Consider the following 23,570-nt stretch of genomic DNA (forward strand, 5'->3'; position numbering starts at 1 on the left):
TAAATAAATGAATTCATAAATAAATCCTGACCAAGCAAGGTACTCAGGGTCAGTAGGGTGCAGATTCCTGCCAGTCCATATTGTGCCTTGTTAAATGAGCCAAGAGAACGATAGCAGTGTCTAAAGGAAAAGGACGAGAATAATAATAAGACGAGGAGCATATGGCGCTATAAGATGCAAAAATACAAAAACAACAAACAAAACACTTTGGGCCATATTTATGAAGCCTAGTTGTGCTCGCAAATGTGGGAATTCGCTAAATTTCAGCATTACAATCGCAATTAGGGCAGTGTGCTATATAGCACACAAACCCCCAAATGCAAAATAAGGAATCGCAAAATTTGTGATTCCTTTTTTTACAATTGCATTTAAGGAATCGCAAATTGCGATTCCTTAAATGCAATGTAGGAAGCACCCAAGTTGTGCGAATTTTGGCTTAAGGAATCGCAAAATACCACCAACTTCAGGTTGGTGGTAATTTGCGATTTCTTTGAAAAATGCACTTTTTGGCATTTTTTAAAGTGTCATTTGGGTCACATACATGCACTTAGGGCATGTATGTGGGCCACATGTGCACACATGTTAATTTCAGGGGTGTAAAAGGGTGTTCTATTGACACCCTTGCAACCCTGAAATTGCATTCTCAATTTGCGATTCTCTAATTGAGAATCGCAAATTGAGAATGTTATCCCATTCATTCCTATGGGCCTTCTAGCCCATAGGAATGAATGAGAAGGTATTCTTTATTTGCAAATCTCAATTTACGATTCGCAAATAAGGAATAAGTGGGATTCGCAAACATTTTTGCTAATTTTACCTACATTGCGTTTTGCGATTCTCCAATTGCAATTCCCTAGAAATCGCAATTTGAGAATCGCAAAACAGAATTTACCTACATATGGCCCTTTATCTGCTGGAGGTCCAATCTTTACGCCATCAGATGGGTTTTAGTGGTGATTCTGATTTGTCTATGGGAAGGTGCGACTTATGGGGTTGAGTTGATTTTGACCTCACAGCCCATTGCTTGGTCATGTCCTCCAATCTCTTTTCCTCCCAGTTATTTTTGTTTAACCAGCCCTTGAATTGACAAGAGTCTTCAAAGTCTGTTGTTTGGTCTTCGTTCATGATGAGCATGATAGCCAGATCCAATAAACGGTATCTAAATCCCACTTTTATGACCAATTGATCGCTCATGGAGTGGTTATAATGTATGTAGCATGTTGATGCCTAATAAAAGAGGCCATAATCTGTCAGGGGTTCTTCATATGTTGAGTGTTGCATGATCTTAGTCTGTGTGCTCTTTGGATTTCCAATGGGAGGTAATCATCATGTTCAGAAGCTCCGGGAGACGTTTTGTCAGGAATGCGATCATGTAATCTCCCTCCATTTTGTCAGGTATGCCAACTAAACGATGACTATCTTGATGACTTCTGTCCTCCAGATCTGTGATCTTACTTTTTAGGAACCAGTGATCCTGTTCCCAGACTCCCAGTCTATACATGTATCAATGTTCTGTTCTGCTAAGGGTAATCTCTGTCCTGTATGTTGAGTGTATTTGAGCAGCTGCCAGTAGAGACGCTGAGGCCTTTAGCTGCAGTTTTAAAAGAGAGACAAGACAAGCAGAGGAAGTGGCAAACTGATGTGTCCCTTCTCCACACAGCATATAGATATTAAATAGAAGAGGGCTGAGAGAAGAGCCCTGTGGAATTGGCCTAGGGTCACTGTGTATCTACGGTTGGTAAGAACAGTTTTATCCAAGCCAAGGTGGTGGAGAAAATGCTTTGTTTTATTTAGGATAGAAGAATGTCATGCAAAATTATATCAAACGAAGAAGAGAAGTCCGATAGGATCAGTACAACATGTTTTCTTTGGCTAGAGTTATTTTCAGTGTATCTACTACTTCTAGTAGTGCAGACTCAGTGAGTGTTTAGGACAGAAGCCAGATTGGTTGGGGTTTAATATCCCGGCTTACTCAAGGAAGTCTGTGAACTGTCTGTTAAAAAGTTTTTCTGTGATTTTGCCAACAATGGGTAGTAGTGATATAGGACGAATATTGGCGTGTGTGATAGAGTATATGTTATATTTTTTTATTAAGAGGTTTCCATTCGGTAAGAATTACTGCTGTAGTTAGCGATTAAAATTATGTTGTTAATATCTGGTCACATGACATCTGTGATGGAGGAATGTTGTTAACTATTATTTGTGGGTTGATAAATGATTTTACCACTGTGAAAATCATTTTCTGATGAATTCGAGCATCTAATATTTTGTTTGAGAAATGCTCTTTTTAAGGTAGCTTAATTTGTAGATGATATTGTTCTGCTTCATCTGAAGAGGTTCAGTTCATCTACACTGCCTGCTCTTCTCCATCTCTGTTCCAGTTATTTGCACTGGAGGTGGAGTTCTGCTAGTATAGGCGTATACCACAGTGCTGACATTTTTGTTTTTTGTTTATTTGTAGCTTGCTCTATAGGGGTTAGTTCATCGCTAATCACTGTTACCCATGTGTCACAGCGTCGGGTGTCATCTAAGGTGTTACCTGATACAGTGGGTAGGGTAGCTCTTGCCAAATTTGGCAATGCTGGGTTAGCTAGCATCTTAACCATTTACAGCTTGCTAATAGGAATGTTTTTTTATTAGAAGGGTAGTTTAAACGTGTATAGTTAATGTTGGATGGAATGAATCAGCATATAGTCCGACTAGACTTGTGTCACTGGGGTGATGACTGTTAGAGAAATGAAATGTAAACATACTTCATCGATGGTGTGCCCGGCCTGCTGTGTAGGGACTGAGACCGATGGGTGAAATCCAAGAGTTTCAAATGTTTCAATGAAGTTATTTATTTCAGAATTGTTGCAGCATTTAAATGAAGAGTGAAATGTATAACCGAAGCATAAGGTGGTCTTACGCATCACCTCAAATTTCCAGGAATTCAATACTGGGGCCAGATAGTCGGTGAATCAGGGCTCCAGTAAAAAAGAAGGATCCTTTCATTTTGAAACAAAAACACAGGCTTTCTGGTCCTTTCAGGGAGGAGAGGTGAAGGTTTATACATTACAAAGCCTCACAATGAATGATTGTCATCCCTCCTCCCCTTGTTTAGCTTCTGTCTCGTCTACAGATGGTATAATTTGGAGAAAGTACTAATGCAAAGTCAGGGTTACACCATTCCTTAAGCAATGTCTCAGTGATGAATTGAAAATCAAGTTGCAAGTCAGTGATCATCTCATTGATGTTTTGAGCATGTTTACAAAGAGAGCGAGCATTAATGAGTCCCCCTTTTAACAGTGTATCAGCTAATATAATATTGGGTATTGAAGGGCATGTCTCAAAAAATCTTCAGTTCAGTTCTACCTTTAAGACTCATAAGTTGGCCTTTGATTTTATGGGGTATCACATCGCAATTACACATCCGCAGCGACAGGTCCATCAAATACTAGCACCTGCCAACCACTAGAGCCCTGCAACACTAAGATGGCCGCTCAGAGTGGGCCATAAACCTCCTGAAAGGGAGGAGAAAAAATGCAAAATGCGAGATGAATGAAGTAAAATGGATCATTTGCAACATGAGAACTCTGTGTGATGTTTGGGCAAAAACTAGCTCAGATTCAAATTGAAGGTAAGCAGCACATCTACATAGTCATTTCCCCCAAACAATGTTAAAATAGTAAAAGTATGTTTTAAAAGAAGTAAGTCAATGTTGAAAATAAAAAATCATGCAGTAGAGTTTAGACCCAGCATACACGCTGAGGCATGCATGCAGCCTACTCTTAGCTTCCGTTGCGAAGGGTACCATTAAACCCCATGCGTACATTGCACGCTGCTGCCCGGCTGATATGCAGGTGTATTGTTGCCCCAAGTCTCCCAGACAGGGAGAATACAGGACCTAATTTACAAAGAATTGGCATAGGACAGCGGCACAAGTCATTCTGATGCTCTGGCTTATGCCACTTTGAAAGGGAAGGAATCCACCGTACTTACACATTCTGGTGCATTCCTCTCCTTTCAGCTAGCGTCCGTGCACATTTAGCAATTGAGCGTCAACACAGGCACCCTTGCACCATGGTACAAGCGTGTCTGTGTTGTTGGCATGATTGTTTTCATGAAGGAAGAGGTACATTGCAGCCCAAAAACCATCATGAGAGGCCTTTTACTCATTCTATGTGTGCTGCAGAAGGCGAAATGTAAGCCTTTCTCCTCATTACACCTGCTCTGGGGAGACATTTTTGGTGCAGCCCCAGGTTTAAGTTATTTTGTAAATCTGGAGCAGCGTCAAATCCCATGGGTGCTTAGTGGGAACACCCCCAGCAACACCCATGGAACGGCTCATTGATGTAAAGTAAGGCAAAGCAGCGCTTTAAGCATGCAAAGCCAGGCCTCATAGATATGATTGAGAGCCCTCTGCCACCAGAGAGTCATGAAAAGATACGCTGCGACAGTGTTGCCTCTTGTAAATGAGGGACACAATGTACATGCCTAGTGAGTTACTCAAAACACACACTATTCTACAGCAGTCAATAGAAATTAATTTCTATTCTGGGCAAAAAAGAAGTCATAAAATTTGTGCCTCATGAGCTGAACATAATATTTATTTTATTTTTATACAAAGTGTGGTGTTTAATGCTACTGTTGTTGGGGTGGAAGACTTTAGCCATGACTTAGCACCCCATTTCTGATCACATTAGGCTTCTCAATTGCTGTTCTGTGTTATTTCAGTGCCTGCCTTGGATGAGACCCCGAATGGTTATAAATGTGACGAGTGTTTCACTGAGAAGTCCTCGGGCTCCTGCATACTGGCTGGAGAAGTTCAGTGCACCGGGAAGCAGAACACCTGCCACATGTTCTCTGGAAAAGTAGCCAGACCTGGTGAGATAAACTGATTTTCATGATTATGCGTTATATTTCCCACTGCACCAATCTTCTTGGTTTCTGGTCCTTTCTTTCAAACTAAATGCTGTTCACGATAATTAATTCTCATTTTTGTCATAGAAACCGCCTGAATGTCTTCAGTGAACTTATTTCCATAAATACGAAGTAGAAATCATGTCCCTTTCACCAAATATACCCTGCTAATGTATTTGTAGAACACAAACCTAGACAAGAAAGCAATGGAGTTCCAGAAGTTGAATACTACATTTAGTGGTTAACCTGTCTTTTTATAGCATTCAAAGACTATTTTATGCCTATTTTAGTATTCAATAGTGTTCTTTTGGAGAAGGCTAGTGCAAGAAGTCTACTGATATGTGAGTGATACTTCTTGAATACTAACAGAATACTAAGCACAAACTGCACATACTTATTTGTAATCGCCCAGTCTTCATTTACAATGCAGAACATTTAGTGAATACAAACAATTTGAATACTAATGGACTTTAAACAGATTACTATTAACAATCTATTCAAGCTGCATGCTGAATGGTAGATCGGAGCCTTATTTATTACACTATTTTCATGCCTTATTTATTATACTATTGTGGTGTTTGTGTAGTGTAGGGTAGTGTTTTAGGGTTTAGGGTAGTGCTAGGGGATCGTGCAGGGTATTTATTGAGTGTAGGGACTGGACTGGTGATTGGGAGAGGGTCGTGCTGGGGTAGTGTTTTAGGGTAGTGTTGTGGTGTTTAGGGTAGTATAAGGTAGTGTTTCAGGTTATAGTGCTCGGGGGTCATACAGGGTAATGTTGGAGTGTGGGGACCGGACTGGAGGTTTGGGGAGGGTCGTGCTGGTGGTAGTGTTTTAGGGCTTAGGGTAGTGTTGTGGTGTTTGTGTAGTGTAGGGTAGTGTTTTAGGGTAGTGCTGGGGGTCGTGCAGGGTAGTGTTTGAGTGTAGGGACCGGACTGGAGGTTGGGGTTGTGCTGGGGGTAGTGTTTTAGGGTTTAGGGTAGTGTTGTGGTGCTAGTGTAGTGTAGGGTAGTGTTTTAGGGTTTCGGGTAGTGTCCGGGGTTGTGCAGGGTAGTGCTACAGTGTAGTGTCACCTCTCCTGCCCCGTCACCTCTCCTGCCCGTCACTTCTCCTGCCCTGTCACCTCTCCTGTCCCATCACCTCTCCTGCCCCTTCACCTCTCCTGCCCCGTCACCTCTCCATCCCTGTTGCCTCTCCTTCCCTGTCACTTTTACCTACCCCTTCACTGCTCCTGCCCTGTCACTTCTCCTGCCCTGTCACTTCTCCTGCCCATTATTTCTCCTGCCCGGTCACCTCTCCCACCCCATCACCTCTCCTTTCCTGTCTCCTCTTCTGTCCCTTCATTGCTCCTGCCCAGTTCACTCTGTGTATAACATTGACAAATTTCACATGGTGGCAAGTTCCCCACAGTACTCTGTCTGGGGAAAGCTCCTCTGTAATCACTAACTCAGCATGATGTGCTAAAGGCAGAAGGCGGCGCATTGTCATTCGAAAGGGGATAATCAGCCTCAATCGGAATGACAATGGGCCTGCCCTCAGTCTATGAGAGCTCAGGGAGGGACTGCTGCAGGGCCTGCCCTCAGTGTGTGGAGCGCAGGGAGGGGCTGCTGCAGCCTTTGGAGTTCAACAGAGAACTGCGAGCCGCCCCTGGAAGCTGAAAGAAAAAGTTATAATTTTTAAGTGGGACTATTCTTGCCGTTCCGGGATGCTTTTTTGAAAGAAAGAAGTAGGGGAACGGAGTGAAATAATTTTTTTAAGTATAGGGGCACGCTGTGCCGTTCCGATCCCGCCCCCTTCTACCACTGCAAACATCATCAATTTACAACCAATAATCCTTTATAGTGCACAACACAAAGTAATAACACATTTTCAAATTCAACAGTATCATTCAAAATTCAGCCCTAAGATTGTTTGGTCAACAGCACGCAAGGTTGACGCATTTCGAGCCCACTCCATAGGGCAGTGCTTCCCAAACTGTGCGCCGCGGCACCCCGGTGCGCCGTGATGAGAAGCCCGGGGCGCCACGCCGCACCGCCACGCACCATGTGGGAAATAGGTTGCAGCGGGCTATGAATCACTGAGGCACAGACCCGTAGGTTGTGACCTGCCCTCAGTACAGAAGTTGTAAAGAGGAAGCCGAGGGCCTTCGGAGAGTAGCTAGGAATGTGCAGGGCCGTCAAACATTCCTGTCTCGGAAGGAAAGCACAACAGATTTTTTAAGTAAATAATTCTCATTTCCTAACGGCGAAATTTTTTTTTGAGGGCAGGGGATTGGTTTGTACAAGTCTTCGTTCTGGGAACGCGCCATGTCCGTTAAACAAACAGCACTCGGGACATCAAGTTACTAAACTAAATATTTCTGTAATTCATACAAATTAGGAATGCGCCCAAAGGCTGCTGCAGGAGATGGTTACCAGTCGGACATAGGTGGGGGGGAGGGGGCGGCAGGGGCCAGGGACTTAATCTATAAACAGACACATTTTATTTAAGTGATGTGTGCTTTGAGAACAAATTGTTCTGCTGCAACATGCTACTGTGGAATCCTAGTACTGTAAGGTAAAATGGACCTGCTGTGTCATCCCATCCAAACCCCCGATGTGGAGCCATGCCCTGATGTTGGAAATCTGCTGAGTCATTGATACACCAATGCACTGGGGACATCTGGATCACCCTGCACAGCAACCGGATGTGCCACAGGCATCCTAAAAGTGCTAAAGCATTGGAACCTCCTTTATCTCTGATTTGGGGGGATGATTTCCAGTCTAATGCACTAGGACTGCCTGGGTCGTCGTTCATAAACTCACTTGGGCGTAAAGAAGTATTGCAAGTATGCAAGGGACACCGAGTTCATCTTGTTCAAGAACTTGCAATGGTTCAAGAATTGTCGCTGTACTAAAAAGCATAAGCCTCCTTTATCCCTGTGCTGTAGGGAAGTTGTGATTTCAAAAATAGTGCACTAGGACTGCCTAGAATAGATCACCGGGTCCAAAATCAGAGCCAGTGCTCTAACCATGTACTAGGAACACTAGATCTTTGAGCCTTAGGGCCTGATTAAGATCTTGGCGGGTGGGATACTCACGGCTGTCCCATCTGCCAAATTACAAGCTCCATAGTACATAATGGAATTGTAATTTGGCGGATGGGATACCCGTCACGTTTGTGATAGAGCAACCCTGTCCTTTTGGTCTATTTGCGAACCTCTTAAGACCCAAGGCATTAATTCACAGGCATGATACAGTGCCCCGGCCGCCCGCGGTATTGCTAATCCTCACTTTGGAACCTGTCAGGTGATTTCCCTAAACTTCAATGAGCTCTGCCGATGTGACGCCCTTCTTCAGTGCCGCTTTGGTGCGTGTCTCACAGCAGGTCTTTACTGGCTTGTGAAGCAGGGTTATAGAGCACCTGCTGGTGATTGGCCTGGTATGGATCAGAGTCTAGTCGGACTGATGCAGCCCTTCCTGGGATATAAGTGTAGAAGTCCCAGCCGGGATCCGGCCCAGGGAAGTTAAAGCTAGGTGTGCAGCAGGTTCTACTGTGCATGTTCCTAAAAATACAGCAACCAGTGCGTGCAGCATAAGCAAGTTTACCCACTTGGATTCCCTTATAAATTGAAAACACTACTACAGCGTTCAAAACTATCCCAATGTGCAAATCTAGGCCACTCTTAACTGTCTCATTTCCTAATGTGGGGCACTTTGACTTTTGTGCTCAAGCTTGTTTTCAATCCCAAACTATTCTGACTGCTCAAGCCTAGACTGTCAGCAGCTCTTTGCCTTACATTAATTAGCACTACCTTCTCCTGCAGCCTGGTGGCCCCTGCCTATTCCCAGCTGAAGAACTTGGAAAACGCTCAAGGCAAGTGCTCATCCTGGCAGACACATTTACTTGGTACTTCTAGTGGCACAGTCTACTCAGGTGTGTCATGCACTCTCTCTGCAGTGACGTACACTCATCACTGCAGCATATACATTAACCTACTAGCCCACCCTTCAAGTTTTAGTTATATTGTTGTACTGACAACCGGAGGCATGTTTGTATTAATTTCATGATATTATTAGATACACTGGTCTCTAAAACGTGCTCAGTGCCTAATACATAGCATCGATCCACAATTGATGTCTTGTCAAGTTGAGCATATGGCTCCACAGGCCTCCCGCTAACTTCCTCAAGGTGTGATGGAAGATGGTGCTGCAATTGTTTTACAGAAAGGTCATCTTAGAAAAAGATTTTTGGTTAGTGATCTTCTTATTTGGAGATGTTTGTACACTGTGCTGGAAATGGAAATTCTTTTACTCTGGCCATCTGCAAATTCCAAGTGTGAGCTGGCAGCAGAAAGGGGCCAAAGTCACGAGGGTCGTTATCATGCAACATTATGAAGCTTTCTCACACCCATCTGCTTCCTACAAAACCCCTAAATCAGGGGCATGAATCTGTTGTGACGTCATTCCGCTCCACGCGCTGCCGTGGAATGTTGGTATGCCGAGGGTTCTATGCCGAGCGCCGGACGCCAGCTGTCAGTTGTCACCGGCTGACTGCAGGCGGCGGGCGCGCTGATGTCCTGCTGTTTACTCAAATAAAGCTTGCTGTTCAAACCTACACCCTGTCTCATGTTGTGGTCACAACATGTTCTTGGCGACGAGGTCAGCCTGTAATCAGCGAGCAGCAGGACATACAGCGAATATTGAGGCGTGAGAGGCAAGGCAACAAAACCTTCACTAGCGGATGGGAGTGTGCCTTCACGCAAAAGAGGGAAAGTCAAGCGCAACAGGAAAACAGTAAGAGATTGCGTCTGCGTTGGTAGTTGTGTAGAAGTACAAAGAGACCGTGTGAGATCACGTCTCTGACAATCGGAGTGACAGCTGATAAGCGGAGTGCTGTGGAGAAGTTTGCGCTTCGTCTCAAGCTGTGTGAAAGTGACTGCGAGCAGCTGAGCGCTTAGAAGCAAATGTAATCGTCTTCTCATCATCGTACCAAAGAACGCTACAGCTCCATAATTGATGTGATGAGCAGTATAAGGCTTAGCTTAATATGACGAAAATGAACAAGCCTGTGGAAGCGCTCATTTCTTTATGAGAAGGCATTGCTTCGCACTGGTGATTATTGAAAATAAACAGAGCAACCAAGCGTGAGTGAACTTGCCGCGCGTTGAGTAAATTAATTACAAAGAGCTCGACTGGTAAGGCGAGCAGGAGGCTGTTGTGGATTGCCATGCTCAAAGCCTTTTGTCATCGCGCACATAAATAATTAAAAATAAACAGAAATAGCTTGTCCTGTGAAGTATAAAGGAGGCTTCTATCGCACACTTGGAATTAAATGTTTATTGAGCCTGTTCAGACACAGGAACGGCCTGAGCTGTTATGTGAGGAGAAATTCGTGATTTGTGTCAAGACAGCGCGAGGAAGCAATACGCTAGTCGAATATAAGTGGTATGAGGGAAAGCCACAAATTCTAAATATCGGACACAAAGAAGAGAGAAATTGTGAGGTGGAAAAGTCACGCTCTGTCTGGAATTTACATTCACGTGTGGTTGGCACACTTCAACAGAGTAGTACAGTATGTATTAGGAAATGGCGCCACCTCATGGTACATGGTGGTATATACTGGTCATACGATTTTGTGGATACACATCTACCTAAAGGAAGAACCTTGTATATCACAGTGCTTAGTATTAAGACAATTGAATTGGCTGGTAGTATACAAGGATATAAATGCCCTTGATGTGTCTGCTGCGTCTGCGCCTCCTCACTTTCTCAATCAGCCAGGGAATCCAAGCATAGAGTGGGATGAGTGGATTGAGGTGTTCGACAACTATTTGGAAGCCTTGGATGCACAGGACTACACTAGCAATAGGAAAAAGGCAATCCTGCTTACCAACTTAGGGAAAGAAGGACAACATATATTTAAATAGTTGCCTATTGCTAATAATGAACGTGGTCAACCCATTCAGGATGTCTTTGAGGAGGCACGGAAAAGATTAGAATTGAGATTTGCCAAGGAAACAAACGTAGCGCTAAGAAGGTACAAATTTTATACTCAGCCGCAGAGAGTTGGAGAGTCCATTGATGACTTTGTCACAAGACTTCACAAACTTTCTTTGAAGTGCAAATTCGGCCCTATGACTGAAGAAATGATCAGAGACCAACTTATCGTTCAGAGTAGAAGCAGGAATACTCAGGAACGCTTATGGGCCGCAAAGGACCCCTCGCTTAAGGATGCAATTGACATTGCAAAAATAATAGAGGAGTCAGACTCTTGCATGAAAGAAATGGATCGTAGGGACAACAAGGTTAACATGTCTTGTGAAGGTGAAACATCTGTTGTAGAGGGTTGTGAAGAGGAAGTAGCTGCCTCTACCAAGTTTAAAAGTGTGAAGAATGCTTACAGGGGTAGAGCATATCCATGTAGAGTCGGGAACAAGGTTTGTGGAAAGTGTGGCAGTGCTTATCACACATCCGACTCGAAGCAGTGTTAGGCCATTGGGAAAGAATGCAGAAGGTGTGGCCGCAGGGGTCACTTTGAAAGAATGTGCAGGGATACCAACAAGGGAAAGGTGGCAATGTTCACAGATGAGTCTTCTACATATAAATGCTCTTACAAGCCTGATAGGATTTTGTGTGTTGAACCTTCGTCATGCAGCGATGGGGAGGATGGAGAAGTTCTTCTCACTGAACCTCATAGCTTAGATGATAGGAGGAAAAACAGGCCTAAGGCAGGGTTTGTCATTGGTGATAAAAAAGTTGACTTGATGGTTGACTCGGGGTTACTATATACTATCATACCTAAAAGGATCTTCAAACAAGAGTGGCCTAATAAAAAGCTGATGCCCAAAGATATAAATCCTGGGGGGTATCAGGGTGAACAGATAGACATACTTGGTTACATGGCAACTGTGATTGTTTTTAAAGGAAGATCTGTGAGGGGTAAGGTATACGTAGCAGAATCAGGACCCAAAAATCTTAGGATGGTATCACCAGTTTGACCTCCATATCAAAATTGACCCACATGCTGTTGGACAGGTCATGGTGGTAGATGATCTCTCAGTGGCAGATATCCTGGAAGGAGGTAAGGGTGTTTTTAGAGATCAGCTGGGCAATCTGGAGGGATATGTACACAAGATAAAGATGAAAAATAATGCGATCCCAGTGCAACACAAACTAAGAAAGGTTCCCATCATGGTAAGGGGGGAGGTGAAGAAAATATTGAAAGAGATGCTAGCCAATGGGGTGATAGAACCTATTGACTGCTCATGATGGATTTCCCCGGTTGTTATTTCACAACGAGCTGATGGTAAATTACGTTTTTGTGTTGACCTCAGAAGTTTGAACCAGAATGTTATCCGTGACACCTTTCCCCTGCCCAACATAAATGAACTGATGGTGATGCTTAACGGGGCAAAATACTTTTCTAAACTTGACCTTCGTCATGCTTACCATCAGATACGCTTGCACGAGTCATCAAAACACCTCACAGCTTTCATCACCAATGAGGGGATATTTCAATTCACGAGGATGCCCTTTGGGTTACGTTCGGCTGCGAGCGTGTTCCAGAGAATGGTCACGGAGATTTTCAAAGGTGTAAAAAATTTAATTTACTTCTAGGATGACATTTTGGTATTTGGTGAGAGTGTGAGTGACCACAACTCTGCATTGAAAGATGCCCTTGCAAAAATCCTTGAATCTGGCCTGACACTGCGCAGGGAAAAATGTACATTTTTGGTAAACGAGGTGGAATATCTGGGCCATTCCATCTCGTCAGATGGCGTTAAACCAAAGAGAGACTTACTAGCATCCATAAAAATGGCTCCAGTCCCCACCAACAGAGACCAGCTACGCTCATTTATTGGGCTAATCGAGTACTATTCTAAGTTCTTGAAGAACTTTGCTAGTAAGACAGAACCCCTGAAAGTGCTCATGAGAAAAGGGATCAAGTTTTGTTGGGGGGATGACCAGGAGAAGTGCTTTGGTGATAGTAAGGAAGAAATATGCAACGCAGGCATTTTGGTTCCATTTGATATAGGTGGGAAAACTGTTATTACTGTGGATGCAAGCGATACCGGTGTTTGAGCTGTGTTGTCGCAGCATGATGGCACCAATGAGAAAACAGTGGCGTTTGCATCTCGCACTCTAACTACCACTGAGGGCTGTTACGTAGTGATAGAAAAGGAAACTCTAGCAGCCGCTTGGGGTGTGGAGTACTTCAGGATGTATGTGTGGGGCATAGATTCAAACTCCGCACTGACCATAAGCCATTGTTGAAGATACTTTCGCCAGGTGGGACTGGAAAGGGGTCTGCCAGACTAGCAAGATTGGCCTCTAGGCTACAGGAGTACAATTTTGATGTAGAGTTTATTTCGGGTTGGTGCAATGTACAGGCCGACTGCATGTCACGACTGTCCTTGAATTGGGAGGATGTAGACAGGACAGGTGTATCAAAGAAAGAAAGTGAAGGGGCCATCTCTAGTGTTGAGAATGTAATCCAGTGGAGTAGTGGCGCAGTCAGTGAAAAAGAGTGGGTGGAAGCTATGTCTAAGGACGAAATTCTTAAGAATGTTATGAATCTCGTGTCTAAGGGTCGACGTAGGGAAAGCACCTTGCCCATCAGCATTAGACCTTTTAATGCAGTAATTGACGAATTGTCTGTTGTTGCTGATCAGGTTATCATGCGTGGAGACAACATAATTCCCCCATTTGACATCCGCAAAAGACTTTTTGAGGGCATCTGGGGCAAACCATTACAAGGAAACAGTTGAGAAATGAATTTTGGTGGCCAGGTATGGATGGTGAGGTGGTCGATTGGGTGGAGAGGTGCAGTGAGTGCTGCGAAAGTGAGAAGCGACTCAAGGTGGGACCCCAATCCATCCCTAATTCCATCCATGACCCAGGTGTAGTGTGGCACAGCATAGACCTAGATTTTATCTGGCCAATGGCGGGTGTCCATCCCAGCAAAAGGTTTGGGTTAGTGGTAATGGATGTTCATACTCGGTGGCTCATTGTCTTCCTACTCCCTGAAATAACCACTCGAGCTACCATTAAGGTTTTGCGCATGCTTTTCAAAGAGGAGGGTCATCCCACTGTCCTTATTACGGACAACGGGACTCAGCTGACTTCTGGTGAGATGAGAGAATTTCTGAGTGAGTGTGGTATTAAACATACGTTCACAACTTTGTACAACACACAATCCAATGGGATTGTTGAGAGAGCCAATCGTATGATCAAGGGCGCGATAAGTTTGGCAATAACCAATAATCTTGACATTGAGGAGACTCTGAGCGAGTTGGTATGGGCCTATCGCACGACGGAAAATGCAACCACAGGAGTTATTCCCTTTGTCGCCATGCGAGGTAGGAAACCAGCTTCCAAACTGGTGCCTCCGTGGATCAGAGAATTGGTTGAAGGAAAAAAAGAGGATGGATGTGATGTGAGCATTCCTGAGCATGCTTCCTGTAGAGTGCACGACAAGGGGAAAATTGTGTCCAGCATAAATGCTGGTGACTGGGTCAAAGTCCGTTCCGGACGTTGGGTAAGAGGTTTATGCAAATTTCGAGGACCCTTCAGGTAAAGGAAGCACACGGTATGCCGACGGTTCTATGCCGAGCGCCAGACGCCAGCTGTCAGTTGTCACCGGCTGACTGCAGGCGGCGGGCGTGCTGATGTCCTGCTGTTTACTCAAATAAAGCTTGCTGTTCAAACCTACACCCTGTCTCATGTTGTGGTCACAAGAGAATACAGCGACACAAACCCTTCAGGTGGTACCCCTTCATGTATGTAGCCTTCTCACTCTTCCCCCTACACTCAAAACCCCTAAACCTGGGGCCTAGCTGCAGCGATGCACAGCTTCCAAGCAGCACCACTATATAAGGACACTAGGTTAGTGGCCTGCCATTCCTGGTATTTTTGCAGCAGTTGTAAGATATTCTTAGAGTTTTTCGTTGCTCAAATGGGTGTAATTTCGGATATTTTTAAGTTTCTCTAGTCCTCATTGCTTGATTTTGTTCAAGAGAATAGTGTCACTCATAGTCGCTCAATGTCACTCATAATTACACTGAAATTATGAAAATGTCACACATAAGCAATCTGAAACCTTGGCAGCTAAGCGGGCCCCCGCGTAGTGATAGAAGCTCTAATGTATTGGCTTCAGACAAGAGAAAAAGTCCCTTTTTGAATAATCGGCAGTCACGTGATGGTGTCACGTGACTGCAACACTGTATCCTTGAATAGTCCTGGCGGTGTACTATCGATAGACCCACCCCATCTGTCTTTACACCCCCCGCGTTTCCACGCATGCGCATAATTATGCGCATGCGTGGAAACCCCATGTCTTGGCTGCATGTATTTTGAAGCACCCCACTCGACTGCCAGTGTACTGCGCATGCGTGTGATTACACGCATGCGCTTTCCAGATCCAGCGGCGAACACTCCTCCTGCTCGAGCAGCGTTAACCCCATAGCTGCCAGCCAAGGCTGCAACTGAGAACAGAGCAGAAGGGAGTCGGCAGCGGCTGCACAGCTCTCAGACACAGTAAACTAAAGGCAGCTCAGAACGAATGAAGCATCAATTGTATTTATTAATGGCAGCCACAGCAGGTCAGCTGCACCTATACACCGGCGCCGCGGGCTCAGGGACTGCTGACTTTCAAAGGCTCTGCTCCATTAGGACCGGAGTATCACGGGTCAACTGGTGGCAATGTGATATTTATATAGCTTATATAGCTGCCACCCGAGCACTCAGCATGGTTTGCAGTGACTGCTAGGAGTCAGTGAGCTTACAGAGAGCCCCCTTTTTGGTCACAGGCTGCTCTGAAGACAGGCAGTATCACTAAAACACTCTACTGTGTGTGCTACTACACTGTCCGAACACCGTTATCTTACTGGGACATGAGGTATGGTAACAGTTATATATTACACTGGTGGCCCAAGGAGCTAATGTGTCTACTCCAAGGATCAGTGTTTGCTCTCCTATACTCACATGTTCACTTGTTTCATTCCACATGAGTTTACATAGCTTTTCATCCTTCTAGGGTCGATAAAATGAGTACCATTGAACAGAGGATCTTTGACCATTCAATAGTACAGCTAAACTCTGGGGGTTGTACTTGCAGTCTACTAAAATGCGTGCTATGTTTGTAGGTAATAGAAATGAAAACTCTCAGAAATGTCCATCTACAAACAGTGGTGCTGTGTTCTGCTAAACAGGCAGAGCACAGCAAAAGACAGGACCACAGGGACAGCACGGCTATACAAATATCCAATCCACCACTGGCCTGAAACTCCCATCGCATGGCCATGCAGTCCATAATAACTGCTGACTGGCACCACTGGCGGACTCAGCAGCTATCACCTGCCTGCTGGAAGCAGGCATGGCGACCAGCTGACAACCTGCACCCCTGCATTTAATTTGGCCTCATAAATGACACTGTGGAGTGGGTCAGGTATAAAAACAAATTGCATCCACTTAAAAGATCCCCTCTCCCAGAAACCTCTGAAGGCAACATTGGAGATGATAGATCATTGCAGGATTCCTGTATCCTGGCACCTTTGGAAAAGGCATGTAAAGTGGCAGGGCTGTACTTTTAGAAGACCAGGTGGTGGAGTACAGAATGAGATAGATAGAGTGAGGGCGATAGAGAGATAGATAGAGTGAGGGCGATAGAGTGAGGGCGATAGATAGATAGATAGATAGATAGATAGATAGATAGATAGATAGATAGATAGATAGATAGATAGATAGATAGATAGATAGATAGATAGATAGATAGAGTGAGGGCGATAGATAAATAGATAGATAGATAGATAGATAGAGTGGGGCGATAGATAGATAGAGTGAGGGCGATAGATAGATAGATAGAGTGAGGGCGATAGATAGATAAAGTTAGGGCGATAGCTAGATAGATAGATACATAGACAGATAGATAGAGTGAGGGCGATAGATAGATAGATAGAGTGAGGGCGATAGATAGATAGATAGAGTGAGGGCGATATGACCGATAGATAGAGTGAGGGCGATAGATAGATAGAATGAGGGTGATAGAGTGAGGGTGATAGATAGACAGATAGATAGATAGAGTGAGGCAGATAGATAGATAGATAGATAGATAGATAGATAGATAGATAGATAGATAGATAGATAGATAGATAGATAGATAGATAGATAGATAGATAGATAGATAGATAGATAGATAGATAGATAGATAGATAGATAGATAGATAGATAGATAGATAGATAGATAGATAGATAGATAGAATGAGGGCGATAGATAGATAGATAGAGTGAGGGCGATATGACCGATAGACAGAGTGAGGGCGATAGATAGATAGAATGAGGGTGATAGATAGAGTGAGGGCGATAGATAGACAGATAGATAGATAGAGTGAGGCAGATAGATAGATAGATAGAATGAGTGCGATAGATAGATAGATAGAGTGAGGGCGATAGATAGATAGAGTGAGGGCGATATGACCGATAGATAGAGTGAGGGCGATAGATAGATAGATAGAATGAGGGTGATAGATAGAGTGAGGGCGATAGATAGACAGATAGATGGATAGAGTGAGGCAGATAGATAGATTGAGAGATAGAGAGTGAGGGCCATCGATAGATAGAGTGAGGGCGATAGATAGAGTGAGGGCGACAGATAGATAGAGTGAGGGCGATAGATAGATAGAGTGAGGGCGACAGATAGAGTGAGGGCGACAGACAGAGTGAGTGCGACAGATAGATAGAGTGAGGGTGACAGATAGAGTGAGGGCGACAGATAGATAGAGTTAGGGCGATAGATAGAGTGAGGGCGATATATAGATGTGTGTGGTTGTGTGTGTGTGTGTGGTTGTGCGTGTGGTTGAATGTGTGTGTAGTTGTATGTGTGTGTAGTTGTATGTGTGGTTGTGTGTGTCGTGTGTGTGGTTGTGTGTGGTTGTGTGTGCGATTGTGTGTGTGGTGTGGTTGTGTGTGTTCGTGCGGTTGTGTGTGTGTAGTTGTATGTATGTGCGCGCGCGTTGTTGTATGTGTGTGCGCGCGCGTGGTTGTATGTATGTGTGTGCGCGGTTAGAGAAGGATGCATGTGGAAGAGAGCAGCAGATCAGCACAGCAGAAGAGAACAGGTAGTTAAAGAAGGAGGTGGGGTGGAAGAGAGCAGCAGATCAGCACAGGAGAAGAGAACAGGGAGTTAGAGAAAGAGGTGGGTGAAAGAGAGCAGCAGATCAACACGGGAAAAGAAAACAGGGAGTTAGAGAAGGAGGCGGTGGAAAGGAACAGCAGATCAGCACGGGAGAAGAGACCAGGGAGGTGGAGAAGGAGGTGGGGTGGAAGAGAACAGCAGATCAGCAAGAGAGAAGAGAACAGGTAGATAAAGAAGGAGGTGGGTGGATGAGAGCAGCAGATCAGCACATGAGAAGAGAACAGGGAGTTGAAGAAGGAGGTGGGGTGGAAGAGAGCAGCAGATTAGCAAAGGAGAAGAGAACAGGGAGTTAAAGAAGGAGGTGGGGTGGAAGAAAGCAGCAGAATAGCATGGGAGAAGAGAACAGGGAGGTAGAGAAGGAGGCGGGTTGAAGAGAGCAGCAGATCAGCTCTGGAGAAGAGAAGTGAACAGGGAGTTAGAGAAGGAGGTGGGTGGAAGAGAGGAACAGATTAGCACAGCATAAGAGAACAGGGAGTTAAAGAAGGAGGTGGGGTGGAAAAGAGCACCAGATCAGCAGAAGGTAACAGGGAGTTAAAGAAGGAGGCGGGGTGGAAGAGAGCAACAAATCAGCACAGGAGAAGAGAAGAGAACAGGGAGTTAGAGAAGGAGGTGAGGTGGAAGAGAGCAGCAGATTAGCACAGCAGAAGAGAACAGGGAGTTAAAGAAGGAGGTGGGGTGGAAGAGAGCAGCAGAACAGCACGGGAGAAGAGAACAGGGAGGTAGAGATGGAGGTGGGGTGGAAGAGAACAGCAGATCAGCACGAGAGAAGAGAACAGGTAGTTAAAGAAGGAGGTGGGTGGATGAGAGCAGCAGAATAGCATGGGAGAAGAGAACAGGGATGTAGAGAAGGAGGCGGTTGAAGAGAGTAGCAGATCAGCTCTGGAGAAGAGAAGTGAACAGGGAGTTAGAGAAGGAGGTGGGTGGAAGAGAGGAACAGATCAGCACAGCATAAGAGAACAGGGAGTTAAAGAAGGAGGTGGGGTGGAAGAGAGCAGCAGATCAGCAGAAGTTAACAGGGAGTTAAAGAAGGAGGCGGGGTGGAAGAGAGCAACAGATCAGCACAGGAGAAGAGAAGAGAACAGGGAGTTAGAGCAGGAGGTGAGGTGGAAGAGAGCAGCAGAACAGCACAGCAGAAGAGAACAGGGAGTTAAAGAAGGAGGTGGGGTGGAAGAGAGCAGCAGATCAGCAGAAGTTAACAGGGAGTTAAAGAAGGAGGCGGGGTGGAAGAGAGCAACAGATCAGCACAGGAGAAGAGAAGAGAACAGGGAGTTAGAGAAGGAGGTGAGGTGGAAGAGAGCAGCAGATTAGCACAGCAGAAGAGAACAGGGAGTTAAAGAAGGAGGCAGGTTGAAGAGAGTAGCAGATCAGCTCTGGAGAAGAGAAGTGAACAGGGAGTTAGAGAAGGAGGCGGGTGGAAGAGAGGAACAGATTAGCACAGCATAAGAGAACAGGGAGTTAAAGAAGGAGGTGGGGTGGAAAAGAGCACCAGATCAGCAGAAGGTAACAGGGAGTTAAAGAAGGAGGCGGGGTGGAAGAGAGCAACAAATCAGCACAGGAGAAGAGAAGAGAACAGGGAGTTAGAGAAGGAGGTGAGGTGGAAGAGAGCAGCAGATTAGCACAGCAGAAGAGAACAGGGAGTTAAAGAAGGAGGTGGGGTGGAAGAGAGCAGCAGAACAGCACGGGAGAAGAGAACAGGGAGGTAGAGATGGAGGTGGGGTGGAAGAGAACAGCAGATCAGCACGAGAGAAGAGAACAGGTAGTTAAAGAAGGAGGTGGGTGGATGAGAGCAGCAGAATAGCATGGGAGAAGAGAACAGGGATGTAGAGAAGGAGGCGGTTGAAGAGAGTAGCAGATCAGCTCTGGAGAAGAGAAGTGAACAGGGAGTTAGAGAAGGAGGTGGGTGGAAGAGAGGAACAGATCAGCACAGCATAAGAGAACAGGGAGTTAAAGAAGGAGGTGGGGTGGAAGAGAGCAGCAGATCAGCAGAAGTTAACAGGGAGTTAAAGAAGGAGGCGGGGTGGAAGAGAGCAACAGATCAGCACAGGAGAAGAGAAGAGAACAGGGAGTTAGAGCAGGAGGTGAGGTGGAAGAGAGCAGCAGAACAGCACAGCAGAAGAGAACAGGGAGTTAAAGAAGGAGGTGGGGTGGAAGAGAGCAGCAGATCAGCAGAAGTTAACAGGGAGTTAAAGAAGGAGGCGGGGTGGAAGAGAGCAACAGATCAGCACAGGAGAAGAGAAGAGAACAGGGAGTTAGAGAAGGAGGTGAGGTGGAAGAGAGCAGCAGATTAGCACAGCAGAAGAGAACAGGGAGTTAAAGAAGGAGGCAGGTTGAAGAGAGTAGCAGATCAGCTCTGGAGAAGAGAAGTGAACAGGGAGTTAGAGAAGGAGGCGGGTGGAAGAGAGGAACAGATCAGCACAGCATAAGAGAACAGGGAGTTAAAGAAGGAGGTGGGGTGGAAGAGAGCAGCAGATCAACAGAAGTTAACAGGGAGTTAAAGAAGGAGGCGGGGTGGAAGAGAGCAACAGATCAGCACAGGAGAAGAGAAGAGAACAGGGAGTTAAAGAAGGAGGTGGGGTGGAAGAGAGCAGCAGAACAGCACGGGAGAAGAGAACAGGGAGTTAAAGAAGGAGGCAGGTTGAAGAGAGTAGCAGATCAGCTCTGGAGAAGAGAAGTGAACAGGGAGTTAGAGAAGGAGGCGGGTGGAAGAGAGGAACAGATCAGCACAGCATAAGAGAACAGGGAGTTAAAGAAGGAGGTGGGGTGGAAGAGAGCAGCAGATCAACAGAAGTTAACAGGGAGTTAAAGAAGGAGGCGGGGTGGAAGAGAGCAACAGATCAGCACAGGAGAAGAGAAGAGAACAGGGAGTTAAAGAAGGAGGTGGGGTGGAAGAGAGCAGCAGAACAGCACGGGAGAAGAGAACAGGGAGGTAGAGAAGGAGGTGGGGTGGAAGAGAACAGCAGATCAGCATGAAAGAAGAGAACAGGAAGTTAAAGAAGGAGGTGGGTGGATGAGAGCTGCAGATCAGCACATGAGAAGAGAACAGGGAGTTAAAGATGTAGGCGGGGTGGATGAGAACAGCAGATCGTCACAAGAGAAGAGAACCGGGAGTCACTTTTCATCTCTTATCTTTATCACCCCCCCTTCCCCATTTATACCCCCATGAAGCCTGATCCACAGATAGTCCACACTCACGTGCATGCGTTTCCAGGAGCGCCCATAACCGGCGCATTTATCGGATATGATGTCGAAGTCCTTAATTTCTGTCTAACGGTAACCGGTCGCAGCGTCGCACGCCCCGCATAACAATGGCTTCTTGGGTGGTAGACGAGCGGCCGCGCTCCCCATGCTAAGATGGCGGCCGGGGAGGCAGGCGTCACACAAAAAGATGGCCGCTGAAAGGTTGGTCTTCTCACCGAAATAACAGGCCGCATCCCTCACAAAGATGGATGCCAAAGTAGTCTCTGCTCTTGCACAACGCGTAAGGGCTAGAGTATCGCGTCCTTCACAACAAGGCTAAAACGGTTATTGGGATCCACGTGACAGTAGCCACGCATACGTTTGTCTCACAAACGTGCCGGTTTCCCGTGGTTCCCTGCTCCCCGTCTGTATGCGCTCCCCCCTCGTGTGTGCGCATAGGCACTATCCTACGCAACCGCACAATGTACTTTTGGCTTCATACAGGTATTTTTAAGCTCCCCGGTGTTCTGCCGTTTTAGTGCGCATGTGTGTCCTTGCACGCATGCGCACTATATAATATGTTCTTTGATTTGAAACTCCCCACGGCAGCGGTTGAAGTCCCAGGAACAGCTGGGGGCCACCCCCTCCCCATCCACAGCCTGACCTCCCAAAACACAAGCCACGTGCACACGGCACGTGCTGGTCGTGCACTAAACACAACCACACGCTGTGCAACGCCCAAGTGCTTCAGCCCCTTCCCCCACGAGTAACTTCTACAACCAAATGTCTGACACTTGGAGCTTTTCTCTCGTTTAAGGACGCCTGGGAAGGGGATGTGATACCTGGGCAGGTGGGCGGGGAGCTGAATAGGTGGATGTATGTGATTCTATGCGTGGTGGATGGAAAGGTGGTTGTGTGGATGAAAGGATGAGTGAAATGGTGGTGGATGTCTATCTGGCTTGATAACTAGGAGGATCTGAATGGAGAGGCAGGCGGAGAAAGGGCGGGTTGCAGGGATCTGGCGTTCAGGGTTTTAAAATATCATTGACATCACTAATCTATAGCGTGAAATCACATCCGGTGGAGAAGAGGATAACTACACTTTCAGGGGAGAGACTGGCCCTCACCTGTGGGACTCCCACTCATACATCTCTATGGTGCCCAGGGAGGTGACCTTATATTCCTAAGTCACAGGGAAACGAGGATTTAATTTGTAAGCATTCACTTCAACAATAAATACATTCTGAGGCAAGAGTCTTGGTTTACTTCCAATAAACCGACTAAATGCCAAATACAGAAAAACAGCACCTTCAGTGGCAATGGGTCACCTTGTTGCAAATACACAGAGGCCACAAGCCAGCGTGAATGGCGAATACGCCGCACTTCAGGCCTTGGGGGCCGTTAGGCCTCTGGCCTCACAGTTTCTTCAGTTACCCATCCAGCGGTGCACAAACACGCCTCCCCACGAATTCATCCATCAATTTATGCTCCAAGCACCCACAGTCAACCATCCATCCATGCATTCATCCATCCACCCCTTGCACATCTATCCATCTCCAACCCAGCATCCATCCACCCACCAATCACACATCCATCCACCCCTCACACATCCATCCATCTCCAACCCTGCATCCATCCATCCATCCCCACCCCAGCATTCATCCATCCCCAACCCAGCATCCACCTCTCAAACATCCATCCACCCCACACCATTCATCTCCAACTCAGCATCCACCCAACTCCAAACCAGCATCCAACCAACTCCAACCCAGCATCCATCCATCTCCAACCCAGCATCTATCCATCACTAACCAAGCATCAATCCATGCCCAATCCATCATCCATCCATCCCTAACCCAGCATCCATCTATCCACCACCCAGCATCCATCCATCCACAACCCAGCATCCATCCAGGCCCAACCCAGCATCCATCCATGCCCAACCCAGCATCCATCCATCTCCAAACCAGCATCCATCCATCCCCAACCCAGCATCCATCCATCTCCAACCCAGCATCTATCCATCTCTAACCCTGCATCCATCCATCCCCAGCCCAGCATCCATCCATCCCCAACCCAGCATCCATCCATCCCCAACCCAGCATCCATCCATCCCCAACCCAGCATCCATCCATCCCCAACCCAGCATCCACCCATCTCCAACCCAGCATCCAATTAACTCCAACCCAGCACTCTGAAATAAAAAAGCGACAAAGACTCCCATCTATCCAGTGGCTATTGCAGCATGATAACAATCAGCGCAACTGCCTGCCTGTAGCGGTCAATACATAGCCCCTGCAGGGTGCACCAGTAGGAGACCT

Source organism: Lissotriton helveticus, chromosome 1_1, assembly GCF_964261635.1.
Source record: "Lissotriton helveticus chromosome 1_1, aLisHel1.1, whole genome shotgun sequence".
Classification (NCBI taxonomy): domain Eukaryota; kingdom Metazoa; phylum Chordata; class Amphibia; order Caudata; family Salamandridae; genus Lissotriton; species Lissotriton helveticus.